The 11,454-nt window shown below is 37.4% G+C and overlaps 1 long non-coding RNA gene across 1 annotated transcript; it reads left to right on the forward strand.

The window, feature by feature from the left end:
• Positions 1–4,727: 4,727 nt before the first annotated feature.
• On the forward strand, positions 4,728–10,022 carry LOC141003827 (uncharacterized). Its single transcript, XR_012179758.1, has 4 exons — positions 4,728–5,524; positions 6,183–6,308; positions 8,409–8,884; positions 9,711–10,022. It is a non-coding gene; the product is annotated as an uncharacterized lncRNA (long non-coding RNA).
• The last annotated feature ends 1,432 nt before the right edge of the window (positions 10,023–11,454 follow it).

Here is an 11,454-nt window from a genome sequence, read left to right on the forward strand (position 1 = left end):
AGCTATCTGTCTATTTTCTCCACCCTCTGTCCTTCTCTCATCCACCTACTGTGTCTCTGTCTCTGCACATTTCACCATGGTTACACCTGGTAATGTCCTTGTTCCTCCTATCTGACATTTTATCCTCCTCCATCACCCTTTGCCATCCGCCTTTCCATCTCCCCACACTGGAATTACCCTGATTATGATTATAGCGGTGATGATAATGATAACCACTGCAAAATTGCACTCTCTCTCTCATATCCAACACCCAGGAGATTATGATTGACTGAAAGGCTGCCTGCAAATGTTTCCCTCGTCTCATTTTTTCAGCTTTCCTCGATCTCTCTTTGTTTCTTCCCCCTTTTTTGATTTATTTGGCTTTTTCATACTTTCCTTGCTCTCTCCACTCATTGCTCACTCCCTCTTCAGCTCACCTCTTGTCTCTCTTCAGTCTTTTTCAATTTTCTGGCAGTCTTTCATCTCTGTTGTTGTGCTCCTTTCAACCTTTCCTGGTCCATCTTAGCTCCGCCACTTGTCCCCGACTCTCTCCTTTCTCACTCTTTGTTTTCAGACCCGTATTTGTTCTTTTCTCCCACTGTCCACTCTTCTCCTCTCATGCCTGCTTATTCTACTGCTACAAAGAACCAAGATAAATTTGCTTTTAAGTCATATTGCATTCAGGAAATAATTATAGAGTTGCTTTGCCTCTTGACTTTGTGAAGTGGACAACATGAAATGGTTTATAACTCTCCTTCATCTTTCATTGATGTAGCTGCTCTCTTATGCATTTCCTGTTCTTTCTTTTTCTTAACCAGGACAGCATTTAAATCCATGTATGTTATTGACTGATTGGGTTTAAGGAGGAGGTGAAGCCCATTCAAAGCTTTTTTTCTTCCCACTCCAGCCAAGATACACTACGTCTTCAACCTCAGAGTAACTGTATCCTCACAAAATAACACACAATGATGAGTTGTATGGAGACAATTAAGGTTAAGGCTACTTTACTGTCTCCCACAGGAGAAAATTGTCTGAGGGGAACTGCAGCATTGAACCAGACATTACAGTGAAACACCATTAAAAAAGGAACACGTGCAAATCATCTAATTAAATCAAATTTATTTATATCGCCCAAAATCACAATCACATTGCCTCAGTGGGCTTTACAATCTGTACAGTGAACGGCATCCTCTGTCCTTAGACCCTCGATTGGAGCGAGGAAAAACTTGCCATGGGCAAACATTGTCTATATTAAAAAACACACATACTGTACTATATCTCAAATACACCTGGTTACAGTGATCTTGAGGTTCAATCCTATCTACATTTGTTCAAGTCATTCTCTCTAAGCCAAAATAGTGTAACGTTTTTTTTTTAAAAAAACCTGAACTTCAACAAAACAGGATGGAAAATTACAGTATTTTAGTAATCACAGTACCTTACCCTGCAAAGATATCACCGTTTCATGCTTGGCTTGTTGCACCAATATTGCTTTTTTGCTGTTACCATATTTTTTGGTATCATTACATGAGGGAACATAGAGATCTGAAAGCAGCAACATTTCTGTTAAGGCTCCACCATATTGGAAAAAAGTAATATTTTGGTTGTCTGTGATATATATATATATATATATACATATATATATTTATATATATATATATATATATATATATATATATATATATATATATATATATATATGTATATGTATGTATACATACATACATATATATTAAGATATGAAAAACTACAGGACTTTTCACGAGATAGCTTAAATTGATCTATTTGGAAAGAATAAATTATTGTAGAATTATACAGGTGATTTTGTGGGGGAGGGCACTTTTCTCAGACAAAAATAAAAAAATGCTTTGTGTGATAAATTGATCAAGAATGATTGTGATTTGTAAAAAGCAACAAACTCCCATGTATCCAAGAACCCTTAAACTGGACAAAGTTTCTTAACAAGTAATCTTGTAGATTAGTCATAGAAAATGAAAACTGTGCAAGATTTGCTTTTAAAACCATATTCAGTATTGTGCAGCCTGACTTTGTATTGACTTTAATTTGTTTTCATAACTTTTTGAATGAATCCTCATTCTGCAGTGGCTATGTATGGTTTGGAGACTCCAAACCTGAGCTGAAAACAGTCGAATCAATAAGACACCAAGTGAAAAGGGAAACTTACCATTTATTACATTACATTTTATTTTTGTAGACTGTGAATGAAATAGTTCAGCCAGCCTCAACCTCAATACCAAAGCCATGACCAGTATCTTAACTGACCACTGCAAGTCTGACTGAAAACTGATCCAGGCTTCTCTAAACACCACACTACTAGTGTCACTACACTGGAGCCATTGGTGCTTCAGGTAACCGGCATCCCTCTTTTTGTACCTTTTTCTTCTCTCACTCACTCAATCAAGTCGTCTCACTGCGCCTTCCACTTGCTTGTCCCTCCAGACTTGCCGATATAATCAGCTGGTTATTTGAATATCAATACTTTCTGAGCCCTGCAATCCTGCTTATCTTGCGTGTAATATCCATTCTGTACACATAGATTACACACATTTTTCCACTCCTACAATAACATAAATAAATCTTGGTATGAGCATGATATTCACAGGAGGCTTTTCACGCATAATAACATTATTGATCAACATGTAGAGAATACATCAAAACTGGGTTGACATTTTTATGGAAAATTTGTTGACTAAATCTAACGACTCAATTGAAATCCTTTGCAGAGTTATTACATTTTTCACATAAACATAGCTTACATTGTCACTGTCAAATTAATGATATTTAAAAGGCAGATAATGATTTGAAGGACTACCAATGAGATTTCAGGATGTTTTTTGTTAATCTGTGCAAGAAAAGAAAGATGCCTAACAAAAATAAATCCATGCAGCAGATGCAAGCCCATCAGAACAGAGACAATAATATGTCTGAGAGAAGCTTCTTGTTATCAACAAGACAGATAATTATGATTCTTGGTAAAAGTCAGATTATTTTTCAAACAGGAATATAAATTTTCCCTGTCCAAGTGTGTTTTTCTTCTTTATTAAGATCTCAAGCCGTCAAACAGTCGAATATATGAATGCTTTTTGCTGCTGTTATGAAACAGACAAATTGTTGAAGGGTTGGACATGTGTTGTTGCAAGCCTGGCTGTAACTTGCAAGATCGCTAAATAACTGGTAATTTTTCCTTTTTGATGATATTCAAATATTTATTATTTCTGTAGTTATTTTACGGATACTGTTGATATTCCTGTTTCTTGAGTGACATTTGGTTTTGGTTGACTGTTGACTGTTTTCGTTCGGATATGGTGTTTCATTTTGATTATTGTTTGTTTTGAGGTTAGAAGTTGATCTAAGCCACTTAGGCATTTTTTTTTAATCTCGGCAGCATATTATTGATTGCATCTTCTTTCTCTCCTTTTATATTGTCTTTTTTTTTGCATTCTACTAAAGTGTTAATGTCATGCAAATAAACTTCAAATTGCACTAGGCAAAATCTTAATGCAAAAATAAACCCACTTCAGCAATAAGTGATGAGTTGATAAACATTAGTGTGCTGTGTGCAGTTTACTGATGCCTTGTTCCCTGATCTTTACGAGTTTTATAAAGTTAAATTATTCATGTACCTGGTGCTGACATTTGCGGCTAACACCATGCAAAGTTGCCTTGCTACCTCACTGAAAGCATGATGGTACATTTAGGGGCTTATCCTGATATATAATTAATTTATTGCTACATTTAAATATGCATCAGCTCTTGTACCATTTGAGATTTTACCAAGGAAATGTGTTTATGTATTTGGTGTACAGTATTTTGAGCTGTTGGGGGTTTCTTGTGTATTTGCATTACTTTATTTACAGTATTAAAGCAGTAAATGAATTTAGGCATTGCTTTACAGAATAAGACAAAAGAGGGAAAAGATAAAAATAAATAAATAAGAGGATTAACGACTAAATCATGATCACAAACCATTCGGAAAATAAAGTTAATCTAATAATAAAAACTGCAGCTGGAAAGTTGTTGTTGTTTTCAGGCTTATGTCCGACCAGCTTGTACTGTAAATCACAGTGAATAGAGGTCTTTATTGCTTTGCTGGGAGAGAAACTGGGATCATTCTTTGACCTCACGTTGGTCAACATCTGCCCCGTCAAATGGCTGCCAATATTTGTTACATTTTTGAATGAACACAGTGATGTCATCGAGTGAAGATGGCCTCACAGATAAGATGATGGATTGGAGGATGGACTGAGGTTTAATAATCATTTGACAAGTCGATTGAATGTATTATCTTAGCTGACAGATTGATGAATACAGCAGGAAATATGAATATGTTTACATGTGTTTATTTCTGTGTGCATGTGTGTGTGTCAGGTGATTTCCGAGTAAATTGTGTGTATGATCATCTACAGGCCATGAAGGGTCCCAAGAAGCTGCAGGAAGACATCATGACACATGTTTCAGCGCTCGTGAGCCTCTTTTCTAAGAAGCCATTGAACACAGCACATCTGAGAACACACACACACATCCACACACACCCTCATACATGTTTAAATGGACGCACGGTGCAGAAAATTCTCCTGATGCATCAACCCACAGCATCAATTCCAGCCGTCAGATTCTCTCCAGTCAATCCAGTACATTACCACAATCAATAGAAGAGGCCCTCATCTGCTGTGCTCTGGTGTGTCTTTGCTGCGTTCACTGTTTGCCAGTTTTATGATTCAGGCCCAGTTTGAAACTCCTTTGAAAAACGCAGCATGGGGCGCAGCTAAAAGCTCCCCTTTAGCTGAAAGAGAGAAGGCCCCTCAGCACCTTGCTCTGCTCTCTACACACTGCTGTCAATGTGCCACTTTACCACACGCCACTGCAAATCAATAGCACTACATTACTATAGAAACAACATGGATCAACACTCCCCTGATGGCTTTTGTGTACACTACATTTGTGTCGTCGAACATTTAGTTTTTACATGGCTGTGGGTTTGTGTAGGTGTTCATTTTCTGTTAACACTGATGACTCTTCTAGAGAATGAGAAATCTGAACCATTTTTGCTTGAAAGGTTGGGGACAGTCAATCAAAACTGAATGATTTTATCACATGCAAAATAATCTTCTGGCATCAATTATGTTATGTAATGTAATAACCCTTTGTCAGTTCTGCAAGCTGTCTTTCTAAAGCAGCCATTCTGTTTATTATGTTGTCCAGGCACAAAGGCTGTGAACAACTTCCAGTAATATTTTGTGCTCTTAACGTATTCGGTCTCCAATAGCAGCATGAAAGGCAGAAAGGTACTCTGAAAATCTCTTGGAAAATATCCCTGGGCATGAGCATGAGTCAATGTGCAACTGCTTAGTTTTCTTTCCATTTTTTCAACAGCATGCTTGTTGTATCTGTGTCATTGTGTATCTAATATGCGTTTGCATGTGTTCTCTCCCCACTTGGGCAGACAGAGCCTGTTTAAGATGGCCACCTTTATCTGAGTTCCAGGTATACCAGTTGGAAGTCACCAAGCAGGAGCTCAAACAAGGTGAGATCAGAAACATACACTGGTACTGCATCAGTGTTACACATTCACTGATGATTGAGAAAAAATGTGTCTATATATGATGCCTTCAACTGAGGAAATCACTCTAACCTCTAAGAAATTAAAACAAGGAAAACTGGAAGCAAAGACGGAAATGAAACAAGATTAGATCAAACCATGGACTCAAATAGCTTACATCAGTCTTCTGTTACAGACCACAGCTCAGCAACATCCTTCATGTTGTTTCACTACATATTGAACTGTAATAGTTGTCTTTTAAAGGAGAGCAGGAATCATCAGAACCACAACATAGTGGAGAAATAGATATTGTTTTGCCTCAGATCGTGCGAGAGAAGTTAATTTGTGCATAATTGCTGTGAATTATATTGCTGTGACTGTCTGAACATTAAATATTAATTGTCTCAGACTGCCGCCCTTATGTTTCTGATCTCCACTAAATGGAACACTTTACACAGACGCCATTTGTCACAGTTATTTGCTGTCATCTCATATTTGGTCCCCTGCTAAAAGTAACTCCCTTCTAACTGCATCTTTGTTCAAGCCTCTAGTCTCAACAAAGTGACATTTAGAGGGTGATGGCAGAGGTAATTCTTATTTATGAATCACTTTGAGATAATCAAGCTTTCTGTTTTCATTCAAGTTTTATTTATCCAGGAAAGGTTGACTGGCACACTCCTGCTGTACAGCAGCACATGGATGCACTTTCAAACTCCTCACAGTGGAGACGTACTGTACCTCATACAACTAAACTCTTCTACTGTCAGAGGTGAGAAGGTCTGAGTACAGTCCAAGAGAGAATCTTACTCACATTTTCCCAGCTGATTTGAGGTGCTGTGCATCTAGTCCAGGTCTACGTCTAGTTTTTTTTTCCTGCAGTCTGAAAGATCCATTAAAGACCTACTCAATAGAAAACAGACACAATTCGTAGTTAATGACTTCCTCAATTATTTGGTGAAAAACAGGACAAATAAGTTTGGCTCCTGATAATGACCTTTGATTCACCATATTGACAAATTACCTCTGACTTTGTACAGTGTTAGTTTTTTTACTTTGTTAGTTCCTTCCAGCCTCTTCAGTCACATTACAAAAAGTGATTTTTCTGTCTTTGTCTTTTGACATCAAGAAGCAGTTTTATTTCTATTCATATTTAAATACTTAGATATTCAGAATGTTTCAGAAAAAAGTTGTATTAGGTTTGAATTCTTGAAAGTGTCCATAATCAGACACAAAGACGATGAACGTTTGAGAACTTAGCCCTTGAGAAGTTTGAGCTAAGCTACTTTAAACTACTTGGGACACAATATTTTAATTCAAATTCTGAATACTTCAGAATGCCAAGGTTGTGATCCTGTGATAATTGAAAGGTGTGTGGGAGGTTTTTGATTTTCTCACATTCTCAGTTTTGTCTTTATTACACTTAAAGAGTTTGACTCTACAAGTCTTTGACACATGTATAATAATAATTTCAGAATTCAGAAAGGTTTGGTAACACTTTCTATGAAGACCACATGTATAGTTCATTATGATGCATTCAAAATGCTTAATGACTACACTGCACTCTGATGCACCATCAATGATCATAAAACATTATAAATGTGACATTATAAGTTCAAGTGTCTTATGGATGCTCTTGACAAGTTGTAAACTAGAAGTTGACTGATGAGGCTTATAATGCATCATGACTAAGTGCTTTGATCCCATATTGAAAATGAAGCTGGACAGAATGTGTTTGGTGTTTTTCTTACTTAGAATATATCATCTAGGTTTTATACCTTAAGCTTCCATTTCTAAAGCAGTTAGTTTTACTTTAAATTCTCTGCATTTTGGCATAACAATCACTGTTGATGCAGCATAGCTTATTTTGCATCACACTTAACCATCAACAGTGAAACATTATGGTGAATGACGATGAAGAAGCATGCATTATTATAGATGTATCGATGTGTACATCACTACAAATGACCCATAAAATGATAACTTATGATAGAGGTAGAGGTAATCATAATGGTATATAGGCCCAATCACTCAACCACTAAATTATAATGAGTCAAGAGCACCCATAAGACATTTTAATTTATAATTCATTATAAGTCACACCTCTAATGTTTTAGAACTGTTGATATAGTCTGTCAAAAAGCACTATGTATTTTTGTTAGTGTAGCCATGAAGAATTGTGAATGCATCATAATCCAAATGCCCCCATACTGCATGCAAGTGTTACAGAAAAGCCTGTGCATCAGCCTGTGCAGTCTACAACCTTTATTAAACTGTCAGATCATCTTCATCAACAGGTCAACCAAATTTATAATACAAACATGTCTTAAGTCCGTTAAGAACGACAATCACACTGATTTAAGAGGATCAGCTACGCTGCAGTAATAGACTGTGCTGTAAACCAAACCAGACTCAAGGAAAGATGTAATTGAATAAAGCGCTATAGAGGCAGTCAACAGGTCAGAATTAGACTTCTCTCAACAAATCATGCATAACACAGTTCTATCATTATGCACAAAGTTAAAGAACTCAACCGTTTCATGTGGGACTTTTAACACTTTTTTTTTTTTTTTTTTTTCCAGAAGGCTTTAAATTAAAAGCAGTGAGCTGTGATAATTGCTAAAAATTAATAGACACAGGTGTGACTCATCTTGACACGATGAGCTACATATTACGGGCCAGAATACTTTACAGCTTAGTTATACACACTGCATTTTTCTACCATTAGGTCCATCAGCAGCATACAGCCAAATCTCTTATCAGTTTCACTTCATGGCTGACTAAAGGTTGTGACAAGCTATTAGTGAGTCTTTGAGGAGATCATTCACAAAGTGTATTAATACTGATTTCTATGAAATGTTTCTGTTGTTAGGTATGCAATGCTCTGGAGTCTGCCAGGAAAGATGATGTGGTGAAGACTACTGACTCCTCCTTCAGCTACCTGATGGAGTGAGTCTGGGACAACGTGCATATAGTTATCTGTCTGAGCCCGGTGGGAGAGCTCTTCAGGAAGTTTCTGATATTGTGTCTTGCAGCACACTGTGTCCTTAATCAGCTGGTACCGGGCCTGTCGCCAGTGCACACCTCATACCCCCCAATTACGCACCCCATAACCTCCTAAAATTAATTTTCAAGGAAAAAAAAAAGATTAACAATCACTGCATCCACGTCGATGTGTGAAAATTCACTGTGAGTTTTGAAGAAAGTTTTCGCTGACCAATATCGATTGATGTGCCGTGCGCATAAGGGGCAGCTGGTCCTGAGGAGAGTCCTCACACAGAGAAACACCAACCCCAGACACAGCCACAGGAAGTGCTAAGGGCTGCAACAACTCCGCAACCCCCTCAGGTGGGTGAGGTTAATTATGTGTTTTGTGTATTTCTTTCCTATCCAGTTACACCCCATGTCTCACAGTCTATTTTTTTTACTCATTACAAGCTTTCCAAATGGTTTTCTTTAATATATATTTTTGTAGTGCCCTGTAGTCATTTGTCTGCAGGCCCGTTGATCTGCTGTGGCAGGAACATTTTGACGAGATACAGACAGCCTTTCTAGGCAAAATTTAGTTGGAAGGCAGCTGTCAACCAACAGAACTTCAAAAATGTGGTTTCTTTGAGTGACAACTCTGTGCTGCTATTGTAGTAATGGTGACTAAAGTAGCCGACTATGCTCTTTCCTTACCGTGATTTTGTTTTGCTGACCATATGGTGATGTGAAGATGTGATGTTGCAAGGTCATTATGAAGTCTTTTGTACAAAGTTTGATATAGTCTAAATGTAATGCTGCAGTTATATTGGCTAAAATATAAATGCTAAACATGCATAAATAAGCAGCAGCCACCTAGCTTCATCAATTCCTCCCTCAGTTCCATCCAACAGCATCTATTAAATGAAATATATGAAAGAAAATGTCAATATTGACGACATTTCCATCATTATCGTTTTTTATGATTAATGAAGGCTCGAAAGAAAAAGCAAAACAGGACTGTCTGGAACACATTTTCCTGCCTCCACTTTTCTCTCCAGGCTTCTCGTCTCTTTGAGAACACTGTTCTCTCTTGTTTCACACTGTCCTGACCTGCAGTCCTCAATGAGTACATTAACACAGATGAATAGCCCTGCTTGTACAACCATAATTAGAGCAGAAAATTTCATCTGCTAATGTGTTTGGCTAGGTACTCACTGTGCACATACACCAACGTCCAAGCCGTCGACATGCAGGTTTCTGAAAAGAAGCGCAGTATGAATCACACTGCAGTGCTTCTAAGCTGAAGAGCCTCAGCACTTAATGGCACTCTTCAGCCTCTCTCCAGGAGCTGTGTGTGAATTGTTGCCTTAACAACAAGGGATTACATGCAGGTATTGTATATTTCTCATACATTGTGGAGCACTTTTATCATCTGGTTAGAAAAAAGTCTGCTTACAGGTTAACAAGTCTGCTTTGGTATATAAGAGTCTGCTGGGTAAAAAAAAAAAACAGCACACAAAAGCACACACCTCTCACCAGGTTTTTCTCTGTCTGGTTGTAAGGAGGTTGAATGATGTCTGCCACCTCACATAACATTGACGTGGTGGCAGTAAGGTTGACTCTAGTTGTTAAGAGTAAAACTCTGACACAGCAGACACTGGATAACAGTTACTGTAATTATGTATATATATTTATATATTTCGTATTTATGTTATATTTAAACGTTCCATTTCTAGCTGTACATTCAAATTAGTGCATGTTCAAAAGTTAGTATATATTTTTTATGGAAATTTAAAAATGTGACACCAGGAAAGGAAAATGAAAGTGAAAAGTATTATTGCCTTCAAATGGAAATTGTGAGCTTGTAGTTACAACTTGGTAAGTTGCGTTCACAATACACTTGGCTTTCAAGTGGTTAAGTTGTGTGAACACTGCTGCTAGGCATCAGTGTCTGGAAGCCACCCAGGCTAACAACTTAGTGTTGTAGCTGGCGGGTCACGTAATGCAGGAAAGGCAAAGGCAGAATGACAGAGGAAAAATGTGAGGCCAATGGGAATATAAGCAATTTTCTCAGACACATTGTAAAATTACAAAGAGAAAATCAACTACGACCAAAATTCCCATATATTAACTTTCGTCAGCAAAAATGTCACAACTCAAGAACTTGGAGCTTCCAGAAACTTACCGTGAATACCACAAGAAGGGGGCATTCACATGGGCCCTTCTCATGAACACAGTAAACACAATCCCATTTAAAGGCAGCACAACAGTTCTGGTAATTAATCTATTAAAAAAATCTTCTGTTGGTATCATAGTTTTAGCTAACCTCCAGTCTGTTTTGGAGTTAGCAAACCCCTCCTTCCCTTCTATGTCACCACAGGAACACAGACCAGTGATATCCAGACAGCAGCAAACAGGAGGATCTTGTTCTCAGGTCCGCCTCTTTATGGAGTTCTCTGTCCTGATTGGATAAAATAGGCAGGGATACCAGAATGTTTCTCTTCTTTTACTGCATGAGCAGGGGGAGGAGAAAATGTGTTACTGACCAAACACTCTATAACATTGATTGATGTGGGAATGTATTAAACGTTAAAAGCTATTTAACACTTACTTTAATAAAAAATATATATCACTTACAGCAGCTTTAACAAACTTGAGTTTTATTCATTTTTAATCTAAGCAATGGACAATTTTTTGTCTGTATCATTTATCATTTAATTAATTGAGGGGGGAAAGCGACCATGTAAAACAGTATCTTCTGTAGAATTTGGTTAAATTCAACAGGCACTGAAACAAAACATGGCAACAGTTTTTGGTTCATTAGAAGCTGCATTATATATTTTTATTCCATTTTGCCATTTGCAGCATTTCTGTAGATAGAGTGCTGTTCCTTCAAGTTAGTGATTTTACTCCTATGTCCATTTTGTTCATTGCTCCACTGTGATAATAAT

Source organism: Pagrus major, chromosome 10, assembly GCF_040436345.1.
Source record: "Pagrus major chromosome 10, Pma_NU_1.0".
Lineage (NCBI taxonomy): Eukaryota > Metazoa > Chordata > Actinopteri > Spariformes > Sparidae > Pagrus > Pagrus major.